The following is a 17144-nucleotide window of genomic DNA, read 5'->3' as shown; positions in this document are numbered from 1 at the left end:
GTTGGTACCAATATGGACCACGACTACTGGCTGTTCACCCTCCCCCTCCAGAATGCCCTGCAGCCGCTCCGTGACATCCTTGACCCTAGCACCAGGGAGGCAACATACCATCCTGGAGTCACGTTTGCGGCCGCAGAAACGCCTATCTGTTCCCCTTACAATTGAATCCCCTATCACTATAGCCCTGCCACTCTTCTTCCTCCCCTCCTGTGCAGCAGAACCACCCGTGGTGCCCCGAACCTGGCTCTTGCTGCTTTCCCCTGATAAGCCATCTCCCCCAACAGTATCTAAAACAGAATATCTGTTTGAGAGGGAGATGGCCCCAGGGGACTCCTGCCCGACCTGCCTAGTCCTTTTACTCTGCCTGGCGGTCACCCATTTCCTTTCTGCCTGCGTAATCTTTACCTGAGGTGTGACCACCTCACTGAACGTGCTATCCACGATAGTCTCAGCATCGCGGATGCTCCACAGTGAATCCACCCGCAGCTCCAGCTCCGAAAGACGGTTAGCCTGTAGCTGCAGCTGGACACACCTCCTGCACACATGGTCACCAGGGACACTGGTAGTGTCCATGACTTCCCACATAGTGCAGGAGGAGCATATCACGGGTGCGAGCTGTGCTGCCATGACTTGCCTTAGACTCTCAGACTCTCCTCCCGCTCTTGATCTCTCCTTTTATCCTGTGCTCACCTCTCAGACTCTCCTGCCTCACCTGTGACGTCGCACAGTAGTTTTCTCTTGTTGCAGGTCTGCTGCTGCTTTTATTCCCCAATCTCAGTCTTCTACGCTCAGGTCCACTGCCGCTCTGGGGAAAAAGTTAGGAAAAGCAAGGGAAAGCAGCACCTCCTTCCCCCAACTCCCACACGTACCAAACTCTCCGTTCACACTGTGTTGTCCGCACACCGTGCTGTTCGTACTGACAGGCCCCTGTATTTCTACAGTTTGTGACTCAGATGAGTCAGGCCTGCGCCACCTTCAAGTACCAGTTTAATCTAGCTGACCAATTAACTTGCGACAGCATCTCTCTCTGCTGAAGCCTGACAGAATCTTAAAAATTTAAACTTTAAAATTGAACTTAAACAGTTGATAGCAATTGAACTTAAACAGTTGAAAGCAATATGCACTAGATTTTAAAGAGATTAACCCTTAAACTCCCACACGTACCAAACTCTCTGTTCACACTAATAGAAGGCGCTGCGTGGTGGTCAACTCTGATTCTGTTTATATTATGACAGTGAATTAGAGGTTGCTCTTGCTAGTGAAATGTTAATGGCATTGTGCGTGTTCCCCTCCCGCAACCATGGATTGTGTAGTTTATTTTTATGGGCAGCATAAAATTAGGCACCAAACCTTAAAAGTCCATAATTCTAACTCTTGAGGTGGTGGAGGGGTGGGCCAGTAATTAGCTGCAAATTAAAAGGGATCGTATTGTGGCAGTTTTACATCACTTGTCCTAGTCACAGATTAGAGAAATGTGATCTGTACATGGGCAAGGTCACTGGTGCATCTACTCCATGAATAACTTCAAGACAAAAAATAGCTCCACAAAAGCCATTAATAATTAAAAGGAACTATTGATTTTTTTTCAAACATCATTAGCACTGAATGATATAAAATTCTCAGCACTTTTATAGACACCAGGAAACCCTTGTAGTAATATCTAGTAACACTGAGACTGTAAATACCATGCAGTGAAGAACTGCTCTAAACCACACATTTGCTTGATCCATATTTTTGGACTTTTTTTTGGGCTATCTACTTATGAGGCTGGATAAATCAATACAGAAAGTAAAATGGAAGCTATGTTGACTTGGTGAATTAGAAAATTGTGATGAATTGGTGAATTAGAAAGTTGTGATGAATTGGTGAATTAGAAAGTTGTGATGAATTGGTGAATTAGAAAGTTGTGATGAATTGGTGAATTAGAAAGTTGTGTTGACTTGGTGAATTAGAAAGTTGTGATGAATTGGTGAATTAGAAAGTTGTGATGAATTGGTGAATTAGAAAGTTGTGTTGACTTGGTGAATTAGAAAATTGTGATGAATTGGTGAATTAGAAAGTTGTGATGAATTGGTGAATTAGAAAGTTGTGATGAATTGGTGAATTAGAAAGTTGTGATGAATTGGTGAATTAGAAAGTTGTGATGAATTGGTGAATTAGAAAGTTGTGATGAATTGGTGAATTAGAAAGTTGTGATGAATTGGTGAATTAGAAAGTTGTGTTGACTTGGTGAATTAGAAAGTTGTGATGAATTGGTGAATTAGAAAGTTGTGATGAATTGGTAAATTAGAAAGTTGTGATGAATTGGTGAATTAGAAAGTTGTGTTGACTTGGTGAATTAGAAAGTTGTGATGAATTGGTGAATTAGAAAGTTGTGATGAATTGGTGAATTAGAAAGTTGTGTTGACTTGGTGAATTAGAAAGTTGTGATGAATTGGTGAATTAGAAAGTTGTGTTGAATTGGTGAATTAGAAAGTTGTGATGAATTGGTGAATTAGAAAGTTGTGTTGAATTGGTGAATTAGAAAGTTGTGTTGAATTGGTGAATTAGAAAGTTGTGATGAATTGGTGAATTAGAAAGTTGTGATGAATTGGTGAATTAGAAAGTTGTGATGAATTGGTGAATTAGAAAGTTGTGATGAATTGGTGAATTAGAAAGTTGTGATGAATTGGTGAATTAGAAAGTTGTGATGAATTGGTGAATTAGAAAGTTGTGTTGAATTGGTGAATTAGAAAGTTGTGTTGAATTGGTGAATTAGAAAGTTGTGATGAATTGGTAAATTAGAAAGTTGTGATGAATTGGTGAATTAGAAAGTTGTGTTGAATTGGTGAATTAGAAAGTTGTGATGAATTGGTGAATTAGAAAGTTGTGATGAATTGGTGAATTAGAAAGTTGTGTTGAATTGGTGAATTAGAAAGTTGTGATGAATTGGTAAATTAGAAAGTTGTGATGAATTGGTGAATTAGAAAGTTGTGTTGACTTGGTGAATTAGAAAATTGTGATGAATTGGGGAATTAGAAAGTTGTGATGAATTGATGAATTAGAAAGTTGTGATGAATTGGTGAATTAGAAAGTTGTGATGAATTGGTAAATTAGAAAGTTGTGATGAATTGGTGAATTAGAAAGTTGTGATGAATTGGTGAATTAGAAAGTTGTGATGAATTGGTAAATTAGAAAGTTGTGATGAATTGGTGAATTAGAAAGTTGTGTTGACTTGGTGAATTAGAAAGTTGTGATGAATTGGTGAATTAGAAAGTTGTGATGAATTGGTGAATTAGAAAGTTGTGTTGAATTGGTGAATTAGAAAGTTGTGTTGACTTGGTGAATTAGAAAGTTGTGATGAATTGGTGAATTAGAAAGTTGTGTTGAATTGGTAAATTAGAAAGTTGTGATGAATTGGTGAATTAGAAAGTTGTGATGAATTGGTGAATTAGAAAGTTGTGTTGACTTGGTGAATTAGAAAGTTGTGATGAATTGGTGAATTAGAAAGTTGTGTTGAATTGGTGAATTAGAAAGTTGTGTTGAATTGGTGAATTAGAAAGTTGTGATGAATTGGTGAATTAGAAAGTTGTGTTGAATTGGTGAATTAGAAAGTTGTGATGAATTGGTGAATTAGAAAGTTGTGATGAATTGGTGAATTAGAAAGTTGTGATGAATTGATGAATTAGAAAGTTGTGATGAATTGGTGAATTAGAAAGTTGTGATGAATTGGTAAATTAGAAAGTTGTGATGAATTGGTGAATTAGAAAGTTGTGATGAATTGGTAAATTAGAAAGTTGTGATGAATTGGTGAATTAGAAAGTTGTGATGAATTGGTGAATTAGAAAGTTGTGATGAATTGGTGAATTAGAAAGTTGTGATGAATTGGTGAATTAGAAAGTTGTGATGAATTGGTGAATTAGAAAGTTGTGATGAATTGGTGAATTAGAAAGTTGTGATGAATTGGTAAATTAGAAAGTTGTGATGAATTGGTGAATTAGAAAGTTGTGATGAATTGGTAAATTAGAAAGTTGTGATGAATTGGTGAATTAGAATGTTGTGATGAATTGGTGAATTAGAATGTTGTGATGAATTGGTGAATTAGAAAGTTGTGATGAATTGGTGAATTAGAAAGTTGTGATGAATTGGTGAATTAGAAAGTTGTGATGAATTGGTGAATTAGAAAGTTGTGATGAATTGGTAAATTAGAAAGTTGTGATGAATTGGTGAATTAGAAAGTTGTGTTGACTTGGTGAATTAGAAAGTTGTGATGAATTGGTGAATTAGAAAGTTGTGATGAATTGGTGAATTAGAAAGTTGTGATGAATTGGTAAATTAGAAAGTTGTGATGAATTGGTGAATTAGAAAGTTGTGTTGACTTGGTGAATTAGAAAGTTGTGATGAATTGGTAAATTAGAAAGTTGTGATGAATTGGTGAATTAGAAAGTTGTGTTGACTTGGTGAATTAGAAAGTTGTGATGAATTGGTGAATTAGAAAGTTGTGATGAATTGGTGAATTAGAAAGTTGTGATGAATTGGTGAATTAGAAAGTTGTGATGAATTGGTGAATTAGAAAGTTGTGATGAATTGGTGAATTAGAAAGTTGTGATGAATTGGTGAATTAGAAAGTTGTGTTGACTTGGTGAATTAGAAAGTTGTGTTGACTTGGTGAATTAGAAAGTTGTGATGAATTGGTGAATTAGAAAGTTGTGATGAATTGGTGAATTAGAAAGTTGTGTTGACTTGGTGAATTAGAAAGTTGTGATGAATTGGTGAATTAGAAAATTGTGATGAATTGGTGAATTAGAAAGTTGTGATGAATTGGTGAATTAGAAAGTTGTGATGAATTGGTGAATTAGAAAGTTGTGATGAATTGGTGAATTAGAAAGTTGTGATGAATTGGTGAATTAGAAAGTTGTGATGAATTGGTGAATTAGAAAGTTGTGATGAATTGGTGAATTAGAAAGTTGTGATGAATTGGTAAATTAGAAAGTTGTGATGAATTGGTGAATTAGAAAGTTGTGTTGACTTGGTGAATTAGAAAGTTGTGATGAATTGGTGAATTAGAAAGTTGTGATGAATTGGTGAATTAGAAAGTTGTGATGAATTGGTAAATTAGAAAGTTGTGATGAATTGGTGAATTAGAAAGTTGTGTTGACTTGGTGAATTAGAAAGTTGTGATGAATTGGTAAATTAGAAAGTTGTGATGAATTGATGAATTAGAAAGTTGTGTTGACTTGGTGAATTAGAAAGTTGTGATGAATTGGTGAATTAGAAAGTTGTGTTGACTTGGTGAATTAGAAAGTTGTGATGAATTGGTGAATTAGAAAGTTGTGATGAATTGGTGAATTAGAAAGTTGTGATGAATTGGTGAATTAGAAAGTTGTGATGAATTGGTGAATTAGAAAGTTGTGATGAATTGGTGAATTAGAAAGTTGTGTTGACTTGGTGAATTAGAAAGTTGTGATGAATTGGTGAATTAGAAAGTTGTGTTGACTTGGTGAATTAGAAAGTTGTGATGAATTGGTGAAGTAGAAAGTTGTGTTGACTTGGTGAATTAGAAAGTTGTGATGAATTGGTGAATTAGAAAGTTGTGATGAATTGGTGAATTAGAAAGTTGTGATGAATTGGTGAATTAGAAAGTTGTGATGAATTGGTGAATTAGAAAGTTGTGATGAATTGGTGAATTAGAAAGTTGTGATGAATTGGTGAATTAGAAAGTTGTGATGAATTGGTAAATTAGAAAGTTGTGATGAATTGGTGAATTAGAAAGTTGTGTTGACTTGGTGAATTAGAAAGTTGTGATGAATTGGTGAATTAGAAAGTTGTGTTGAATTGGTGAATTAGAAAGTTGTGTTGAATTGGTGAATTAGAAAGTTGTGATGAATTGGTGAATTAGAAAGTTGTGTTGAATTGGTGAATTAGAAAGTTGTGATGAATTGGTGAATTAGAAAGTTGTGATGAATTGGTAAATTAGAAAGTTGTGATGAATTGGTGAATTAGAAAGTTGTGTTGACTTGGTGAATTAGAAAGTTGTGATGAATTGGTGAATTAGAAAGTTGTGATGAATTGGTGAATTAGAAAGTTGTGATGAATTGGTAAATTAGAAAGTTGTGATGAATTGGTGAATTAGAAAGTTGTGTTGACTTGGTGAATTAGAAAGTTGTGATGAATTGGTAAATTAGAAAGTTGTGATGAATTGGTGAATTAGAAAGTTGTGTTGACTTGGTGAATTAGAAAGTTGTGATGAATTGGTGAATTAGAAAGTTGTGATGAATTGGTGAATTAGAAAGTTGTGATGAATTGGTGAATTAGAAAGTTGTGATGAATTGGTGAATTAGAAAGTTGTGATGAATTGGTGAATTAGAAAGTTGTGATGAATTGGTGAATTAGAAAGTTGTGATGAATTGGTGAATTAGAAAGTTGTGTTGACTTGGTGAATTAGAAAGTTGTGTTGACTTGGTGAATTAGAAAGTTGTGATGAATTGGTGAATTAGAAAGTTGTGATGAATTGGTGAATTAGAAAGTTGTGTTGACTTGGTGAATTAGAAAGTTGTGATGAATTGGTGAATTAGAAAATTGTGATGAATTGGTGAATTAGAAAGTTGTGATGAATTGGTGAATTAGAAAGTTGTGATGAATTGGTGAATTAGAAAGTTGTGATGAATTGGTGAATTAGAAAGTTGTGATGAATTGGTGAATTAGAAAGTTGTGATGAATTGGTGAATTAGAAAGTTGTGATGAATTGGTGAATTAGAAAGTTGTGATGAATTGGTAAATTAGAAAGTTGTGATGAATTGGTGAATTAGAAAGTTGTGTTGACTTGGTGAATTAGAAAGTTGTGATGAATTGGTGAATTAGAAAGTTGTGATGAATTGGTGAATTAGAAAGTTGTGATGAATTGGTAAATTAGAAAGTTGTGATGAATTGGTGAATTAGAAAGTTGTGTTGACTTGGTGAATTAGAAAGTTGTGATGAATTGGTAAATTAGAAAGTTGTGATGAATTGATGAATTAGAAAGTTGTGTTGACTTGGTGAATTAGAAAGTTGTGATGAATTGGTGAATTAGAAAGTTGTGTTGACTTGGTGAATTAGAAAGTTGTGATGAATTGGTGAATTAGAAAGTTGTGATGAATTGGTGAATTAGAAAGTTGTGATGAATTGGTGAATTAGAAAGTTGTGATGAATTGGTGAATTAGAAAGTTGTGATGAATTGGTGAATTAGAAAGTTGTGTTGACTTGGTGAATTAGAAAGTTGTGATGAATTGGTGAATTAGAAAGTTGTGTTGACTTGGTGAATTAGAAAGTTGTGATGAATTGGTGAAGTAGAAAGTTGTGTTGACTTGGTGAATTAGAAAGTTGTGATGAATTGGTGAATTAGAAAGTTGTGATGAATTGGTGAATTAGAAAGTTGTGATGAATTGGTGAATTAGAAAGTTGTGATGAATTGGTGAATTAGAAAGTTGTGATGAATTGGTGAATTAGAAAGTTGTGATGAATTGGTGAATTAGAAAGTTGTGATGAATTGGTAAATTAGAAAGTTGTGATGAATTGGTGAATTAGAAAGTTGTGTTGACTTGGTGAATTAGAAAGTTGTGATGAATTGGTGAATTAGAAAGTTGTGTTGAATTGGTGAATTAGAAAGTTGTGTTGAATTGGTGAATTAGAAAGTTGTGATGAATTGGTGAATTAGAAAGTTGTGTTGAATTGGTGAATTAGAAAGTTGTGATGAATTGGTGAATTAGAAAGTTGTGTTGAATTGGTGAATTAGAAAGTTGTGTTGAATTGGTGAATTAGAAAGTTGTGATGAATTGGTAAATTAGAAAGTTGTGATGAATTGGTGAATTAGAAAGTTGTGTTGAATTGGTGAATTAGAAAGTTGTGATGAATTGGTGAATTAGAAAGTTGTGATGAATTGGTGAATTAGAAAGTTGTGTTGAATTGGTGAATTAGAAAGTTGTGATGAATTGGTAAATTAGAAAGTTGTGATGAATTGGTGAATTAGAAAGTTGTGTTGACTTGGTGAATTAGAAAATTGTGATGAATTGGGGAATTAGAAAGTTGTGATGAATTGATGAATTAGAAAGTTGTGATGAATTGGTGAATTAGAAAGTTGTGATGAATTGGTAAATTAGAAAGTTGTGATGAATTGGTGAATTAGAAAGTTGTGATGAATTGGTGAATTAGAAAGTTGTGATGAATTGGTAAATTAGAAAGTTGTGATGAATTGGTGAATTAGAAAGTTGTGTTGACTTGGTGAATTAGAAAGTTGTGATGAATTGGTGAATTAGAAAGTTGTGATGAATTGGTGAATTAGAAAGTTGTGTTGACTTGGTGAATTAGAAAGTTGTGATGAATTGGTGAATTAGAAAGTTGTGTTGAATTGGTGAATTAGAAAGTTGTGTTGAATTGCTGAATTAGAAAGTTGTGATGAATTGGTGAATTAGAAAGTTGTGTTGAATTGGTGAATTAGAAAGTTGTGATGAATTGGTGAATTAGAAAGTTGTGATGAATTGGTGAATTAGAAAGTTGTGATGAATTGGTGAATTAGAAAGTTGTGATGAATTGGTGAATTAGAAAGTTGTGATGAATTGGTGAATTAGAAAGTTGTGATGAATTGGTGAATTAGAAAGTTGTGATGAATTGGTGAATTAGAAAGTTGTGATGAATTGGTAAATTAGAAAGTTGTGATGAATTGGTGAATTAGAAAGTTGTGTTGACTTGGTGAATTAGAAAGTTGTGATGAATTGGTGAATTAGAAAGTTGTGATGAATTGGTGAATTAGAAAGTTGTGATGAATTGGTAAATTAGAAAGTTGTGATGAATTGGTGAATTAGAAAGTTGTGTTGACTTGGTGAATTAGAAAGTTGTGATGAATTGGTGAATTAGAAAGTTGTGATGAATTGGTGAATTAGAAAGTTGTGATGAATTGGTAAATTAGAAAGTAGTGATGAATTGGTGAATTAGAAAGTTGTGATGAATTGGTGAATTAGAAAGTTGTGATGAATTGGTGAATTAGAAAGTTGTGATGAATTGGTGAATTAGAAAGTTGTGATGAATTGGTGAATTAGAAAGTTGTGTTGACTTGGTGAATTGGAAAGTTGTGTTGACTTGGTGAATTAGAAAGTTGTGATGAATTGGTGAATTAGAAAGTTGTGATGAATTGGTGAATTAGAAAGTTGTGTTGACTTGGTGAATTAGAAAGTTGTGATGAATTGGTGAATTAGAAAATTGTGATGAATTGGTGAATTAGAAAGTTGTGATGAATTGGTGAATTCGAAAGTTGTGATGAATTGGTGAATTAGAAAGTTGTGATGAATTGGTGAATTAGAAAGTTGTGATGAATTGGTGAATTAGAAAGTTGTGATGAATTGGTGAATTAGAAAGTTGTGATGAATTGGTAAATTAGAAAGTTGTGATGAATTGGTGAATTAGAAAGTTGTGTTGACTTGGTGAATTAGAAAGTTGTGATGAATTGGTGAATTAGAAAGTTGTGATGAATTGGTGAATTAGAAAGTTGTGATGAATTGGTAAATTAGAAAGTTGTGATGAATTGGTGAATTAGAAAGTTGTGTTGACTTGGTGAATTAGAAAGTTGTGATGAATTGGTAAATTAGAAAGTTGTGATGAATTGGTGAATTAGAAAGTTGTGTTGACTTGGTGAATTAGAAAGTTGTGATGAATTGGTGAATTAGAAAGTTGTGATGAATTGGTGAATTAGAAAGTTGTGATGAATTGGTAAATTAGAAAGTTGTGATGAATTGGTGAATTAGAAAGTTGTGATGAATTGGTGAATTAGAAAGTTGTGATGAATTGGTGAATTAGAAAGTTGTGATGAATTGGTGAATTAGAAAGTTGTGTTGAATTGGTGAATTAGAAAGTTGTGATGAATTGGTAAATTAGAAAGTTGTGATGAATTGGTGAATTAGAAAGTTGTGTTGAATTGGTGAATTAGAAAGTTGTGATGAATTGGTGAATTAGAAAGTTGTGATGAATTGGTGAATTAGAAAGTTGTGTTGAATTGGTGAATTAGAAAGTTGTGATGAATTGGTAAATTAGAAAGTTGTGATGAATTGGTGAATTAGAAAGTTGTGTTGACTTGGTGAATTAGAAAATTGTGATGAATTGGGGAATTAGAAAGTTGTGATGAATTGATGAATTAGAAAGTTGTGATGAATTGGTGAATTAGAAAGTTGTGATGAATTGGTAAATTAGAAAGTTGTGATGAATTGGTGAATTAGAAAGTTGTGATGAATTGGTGAATTAGAAACTTGTGATGAATTGGTAAATTAGAAAGTTGTGATGAATTGGTGAATTAGAAAGTTGTGTTGACTTGGTGAATTAGAAAGTTGTGATGAATTGGTGAATTAGAAAGTTGTGATGAATTGGTGAATTAGAAAGTTGTGTTGAATTGGTGAATTAGAAAGTTGTGTTGACTTGGTGAATTAGAAAGTTGTGATGAATTGGTGAATTAGAAAGTTGTGTTGAATTGGTAAATTAGAAAGTTGTGATGAATTGGTGAATTAGAAAGTTGTGATGAATTGGTGAATTAGAAAGTTGTGTTGACTTGGTGAATTAGAAAGTTGTGATGAATTGGTGAATTAGAAAGTTGTGTTGAATTGGTGAATTAGAAAGTTGTTTTGAATTGGTGAATTAGAAAGTTGTGATGAATTGGTGAATTAGAAAGTTGTGTTGAATTGGTGAATTAGAAAGTTGTGATGAATTGGTGAATTAGAAAGTTGTGATGAATTGATGAATTAGAAAGTTGTGATGAATTGGTGAATTAGAAAGTTGTGATGAATTGGTGAATTAGAAAGTTGTGATGAATTGGTGAATTAGAAAGTTGTGATGAATTGGTGAATTAGAAAGTTGTGATGAATTGGTAAATTAGAAAGTTGTGATGAATTGGTGAATTAGAAAGTTGTGATGAATTGGTAAATTAGAAAGTTGTGATGAATTGGTGAATTAGAATGTTGTGATGAATTGGTGAATTAGAATGTTGTGATGAATTGGTGAATTAGAAAGTTGTGATGAATTGGTGAATTAGAAAGTTGTGATGAATTGGTGAATTAGAAAGTTGTGATGAATTGGTGAATTAGAAAGTTGTGATGAATTGGTAAATTAGAAAGTTGTGATGAATTGGTGAATTAGAAAGTTGTGTTGACTTGGTGAATTAGAAAGTTGTGATGAATTGGTGAATTAGAAAGTTGTGATGAATTGGTGAATTAGAAAGTTGTGATGAATTGGTAAATTAGAAAGTTGTGATGAATTGGTGAATTAGAAAGTTGTGTTGACTTGGTGAATTAGAAAGTTGTGATGAATTGGTAAATTAGAAAGTTGTGATGAATTGGTGAATTAGAAAGTTGTGTTGACTTGCTGAATTGGAAAGTTGTGATGAATTGGTGAATTAGAAAGTTGTGATGAATTGGTGAATTAGAAAGTTGTGATGAATTGGTGAATTAGAAAGTTGTGATGAATTGGTGAATTAGAAAGTTGTGATGAATTGGTGAATTAGAAAGTTGTGATGAATTGGTGAATTAGAAAGTTGTGTTGACTTGGTGAATTAGAAAGTTGTGTTGACTTGGTGAATTAGAAAGTTGTGATGAATTGGTGAATTAGAAAGTTGTGATGAATTGGTGAATTAGAAAGTTGTGTTGACTTGGTGAATTAGAAAGTTGTGATGAATTGGTGAATTAGAAAATTGTGATGAATTGGTGAATTAGAAAGTTGTGATGAATTGGTGAATTAGAAAGTTGTGATGAATTGGTGAATTAGAAAGTTGTGATGAATTGGTGAATTAGAAAGTTGTGATGAATTGGTGAATTAGAAAGTTGTGATGAATTGGTGAATTAGAAAGTTGTGATGAATTGGTAAATTAGAAAGTTGTGATGAATTGGTGAATTAGAAAGTTGTGTTGACTTGGTGAATTAGAAAGTTGTGATGAATTGGTGAATTAGAAAGTTGTGATGAATTGGTGAATTAGAAAGTTGTGATGAATTGGTAAATTAGAAAGTTGTGATGAATTGGTGAATTAGAAAGTTGTGTTGACTTGGTGAATTAGAAAGTTGTGATGAATTGGTAAATTAGAAAGTTGTGATGAATTGATGAATTAGAAAGTTGTGTTGACTTGGTGAATTAGAAAGTTGTGATGAATTGGTGAATTAGAAAGTTGTGTTGACTTGGTGAATTAGAAAGTTGTGATGAATTGGTGAATTAGAAAGTTGTGATGAATTGGTGAATTAGAAAGTTGTGATGAATTGGTGAATTAGAAAGTTGTGATGAATTGGTGAATTAGAAAGTTGTGTTGACTTGGTGAATTAGAAAGTTGTGATGAATTGGTGAATTAGAAAGTTGTGTTGACTTGGTGAATTAGAAAGTTGTGATGAATTGGTGAATTAGAAAGTTGTGTTGACTTGGTGAATTAGAAAGTTGTGATGAATTGGTGAATTAGAAAGTTGTGATGAATTGGTTAATTAGAAAGTTGTGATGAATTGGTGAATTAGAAAGTTGTGATGAATTGGTGAATTAGAAAGTTGTGATGAATTGGTGAATTAGAAAGTTGTGTTGACTTGGTGAATTAGAAAGTTGTGATGAATTGGTGAATTAGAAAGTTGTGATGAATTGGTAAATTAGAAAGTTGTGATGAATTGGTGAATTAGAAAGTTGTGTTGACTTGGTGAATTAGAAAGTTGTGATGAATTGGTGAATTAGAAAGTTGTGTTGAATTGGTGAATTAGAAAGTTGTGTTGAATTGGTGAATTAGAAAGTTGTGATGAATTGGTGAATTAGAAAGTTGTGTTGAATTGGTGAATTAGAAAGTTGTGATGAATTGGTGAATTAGAAAGTTGTGTTGAATTGGTGAATTAGAAAGTTGTGTTGAATTGGTGAATTAGAAAGTAGTGATGAATTGGTAAATTAGAAAGTTGTGATGAATTGGTGAATTAGAAAGTTGTGTTGAATTGGTGAATTAGAAAGTTGTGATGAATTGGTGAATTAGAAAGTTGTGATGAATTGGTGAATTAGAAAGTTGTGTTGAATTGGTGAATTAGAAAGTTGTGATGAATTGGTAAATTAGAAAGTTGTGATGAATTGGTGAATTAGAAAGTTGTGTTGACTTGGTGAATTAGAAAATTGTGATGAATTGGGGAATTAGAAAGTTGTGATGAATTGATGAATTAGAAAGTTGTGATGAATTGGTGAATTAGAAAGTTGTGATGAATTGGTAAATTAGAAAGTTGTGATGAATTGGTGAATTAGAAAGTTGTGATGAATTGGTGAATTAGAAAGTTGTGATGAATTGGTAAATTAGAAAGTTGTGATGAATTGGTGAATTAGAAAGTTGTGTTGACTTGGTGAATTAGAAAGTTGTGATGAATTGGTGAATTAGAAAGTTGTGATGAATTGGTGAATTAGAAAGTTGTGTTGACTTGGTGAATTAGAAAGTTGTGATGAATTGGTGAATTAGAAAGTTGTGTTGAATTGGTGAATTAGAAAGTTGTGTTGAATTGGTGAATTAGAAAGTTGTGATGAATTGGTGAATTAGAAAGTTGTGTTGAATTGGTGAATTAGAAAGTTGTGATGAATTGGTGAATTAGAAAGTTGTGATGAATTGGTGAATTAGAAAGTTGTGATGAATTGGTGAATTAGAAAGTTGTGATGAATTGGTGAATTAGAAAGTTGTGATGAATTGGTGAATTAGAAAGTTGTGATGAATTGGTGAATTAGAAAGTTGTGATGAATTGGTAAATTAGAAAGTTGTGATGAATTGGTGAATTAGAAAGTTGTGTTGACTTGGTGAATTAGAAAGTTGTGATGAATTGGTGAATTAGAAAGTTGTGATGAATTGGTGAATTAGAAAGTTGTGATGAATTGGTAAATTAGAAAGTTGTGATGAATTGGTGAATTAGAAAGTTGTGTTGACTTGGTGAATTAGAAAGTTGTGATGAATTGGTAAATTAGAAAGTTGTGATGAATTGGTGAATTAGAAAGTTGTGTTGACTTGGTGAATTAGAAAGTTGTGATGAATTGGTGAATTAGAAAGTTGTGATGAATTGGTGAATTAGAAAGTTGTGATGAATTGGTAAATTAGAAAGTTGTGATGAATTGGTGAATTAGAAAGTTGTGATGAATTGGTGAATTAGAAAGTTGTGATGAATTGGTGAATTAGAAAGTTGTGATGAATTGGTGAATTAGAAAGTTGTGATGAATTGGTGAATTAGAAAGTTGTGTTGACTTGGTGAATTAGAAAGTTGTGTTGACTTGGTGAATTAGAAAGTTGTGATGAATTGGTGAATTAGAAAGTTGTGATGAATTGGTGAATTAGAAAGTTGTGTTGACTTGGTGAATTAGAAAGTTGTGATGAATTGGTGAATTCGAAAATTGTGATGAATTGGTGAATTAGAAAGTTGTGATGAATTGGTGAATTAGAAAGTTGTGATGAATTGGTGAATTAGAAAGTTGTGATGAATTGGTGAATTAGAAAGTTGTGATGAATTGGTGAATTAGAAAGTTGTGATGAATTGGTGAATTAGAAAGTTGTGATGAATTGGTAAATTAGAAAGTTGTGATGAATTGGTGAATTAGAAAGTTGTGTTGACTTGGTGAATTAGAAAGTTGTGATGAATTGGTGAATTAGAAAGTTGTGATGAATTGGTGAATTAGAAAGTTGTGATGAATTGGTAAATTAGAAAGTTGTGATGAATTGGTGAATTAGAAAGTTGTGTTGACTTGGTGAATTAGAAAGTTGTGATGAATTGGTAAATTAGAAAGTTGTGATGAATTGGTGAATTAGAAAGTTGTGTTGACTTGGTGAATTAGAAAGTTGTGATGAATTGGTGAATTAGAAAGTTGTGATGAATTGGTGAATTAGAAAGTTGTGATGAATTGGTAAATTAGAAAGTTGTGATGAATTGGTGAATTAGAAAGTTGTGATGAATTGGTGAATTAGAAAGTTGTGATGAATTGGTAAATTAGAAAGTTGTGATGAATTGGTGAATTAGAAAGTTGTGATGAATTGGTGAATTAGAAAGTTGTGTTGACTTGGTGAATTAGAAAGTTGTGTTGACTTGATGAATTGGAAAGTTGTGATGAATTGGTGAATTAGAAAGTTGTGATGAATTGGTGAATTAGAAAGTTGTGTTGACTTGGTGAATTAGAAAGTTGTGATGAATTGGTGAATTAGAAAGTTGTGTTGAATTGGTGAATTAGAAAGTTGTGATGAATTGGTGAATTAGAAAGTTGTGTTGAATTGGGGAATTAGAAAGTTGTGATGAATTGGTGCACAGTAGTTTTTTTTGGTGAAGGGGGCAGCATATTCTCCTCATTTTAATCTATCCACTCATTATTGGCAATTATGAATTTCATTAAGAAGACTTTCAAGACCAAATGCCAACCCCTCCCACATCTGGCATTGAACCGCGTTCTAGGGAGTTATGCTTTAAACAGCTTTTGAAGGATAGCCCCCTCCTCTTTTCTTTTTAAACTGATATATCCAAGGTTTGGACATGAAACAAGGTGCCAGTCTAGAAAATGTTCTCAAAATTATCTTGAGTGTTCCTTGGGGGTCCAGGCCACATCTCTGGCCGAGATCCCACTGGTGAGGCTTACATCCATCCAAATGAAGGCCAATACATTGAACATAATGGGCAAACCTCCACCACTGGGAATTGAAGAGTTTTAAAAAAATGTCTTTTGGCCATTTGACTTCAATGGCGGAGTCAATAACGGCAACCAATCCACTATCACTGGCTTTACACTATCAGACAAAATCAAAATTGCTCCCAAGGTGTTCCTCTTGTGTGCATTTTTTACTTCAGAGCAGGTCGAAAAAGTGAACAATATCACAGACCCATAGGGAAGTTTTTTGGTGGCTTGTTTAGATTACAATTAGGGCATGTAAAGAAGAGAGAACCAAATATATTTGTGACTTCTTGATTTTAACAATAAACAGTGCATGCACTCGATTCTCTAACTTATCATCAAAGTCTTTATCGGTGGAAGTATTGCTTTAACGACCGAGGAATAAATAAAATCATTCTTTAGGTTTGGGCTATCGAATGCATTTTGTGACCTAGTGTGACATACAACTAAACTGAGTTGACACTCAAGAAAGAGCTTTCTCCAGCAACAATATAGCTGGACATTACCTGCTCTTCCTTTTGATTGCAGTTTTTTTTTACTAGTATCATTCCACAGCCAAATACAGGATACTTGTAATAATGTGCTATTGGGAATATCTTTTCTTATAAGCCCAAAGAATCTTCTTAATTTTTTGCATAGGTCAAAAGTGTATCTTTTCTTTATAGCTGGCTTTAAATGAGCAATTTCATGGTACATTGGTGCTAAATTTCAATGTCATTAACTTTTAATTGAAACTGCATTTTATGGTGAGCACAAAGGGTTCATAAATGTTCCTTTACATCTTATCTGAAGTTGATTGAGCAATTATTAATACTCGGGTTTATTTACACACTGAGTCAACTTTGGTTTGATAAATCTGGATGGAAAACCTGAACTTCAATGTCAGAGATTATATTATTCGGATTCATTTAATTTGAACTGGATCAATGAAGATGGGCGTGTGCTCATCGGAAGTAGGAGATAATAGCCATTGATCGATTGTGAAGCTCTACTTTGCAATTCAATATGATAACACAGTGCTGCAGGTAGGCTCTGTGATATTCCTCAGTCTGGTTGAGAAGCAGGAGCACTGTCAATTGAAGTGAACCAAAGGTACAGATATTCTCGGCAAGTGTGAACAACTTGGACCAAATTAATTATGCATTGGACTTGTCTGAACCACACAATAATCTCAGAATGGTAAGGAATACAAGAATATCAGCTCTTAATTATTTAATTAATGCAAAACATAATCACAGTAATAAATAGCAAATTAAAGATTCTCCTTTCTGTCTTAAATTACTGAAGACATGAAGCAAGGTGTGTGCACTTCTGTATGAAGTATAATTCATTGCGGAGGTAAGTTAATGAGGTCAAAGGTTTTCCACTTGGTTGCACCATTGCTGATCAGTACAATAGAAACATTTTTCTCCTTTTGTGAGCCGTTTGATCACCAGTGAAGAATCCAAGCTCACTCCCTACATCCTGGTATTAAACCTTGGACATTGTCTCACTTGGCTTTCTGTCTCCAAGCAGTTGATTGTGGT

The sequence above is a fragment of the Heptranchias perlo genome, chromosome 11, assembly GCF_035084215.1.
Source record: "Heptranchias perlo isolate sHepPer1 chromosome 11, sHepPer1.hap1, whole genome shotgun sequence".
NCBI lineage: Eukaryota > Metazoa > Chordata > Chondrichthyes > Hexanchiformes > Hexanchidae > Heptranchias > Heptranchias perlo.
This window is presented reverse-complemented; position numbering follows the sequence as displayed.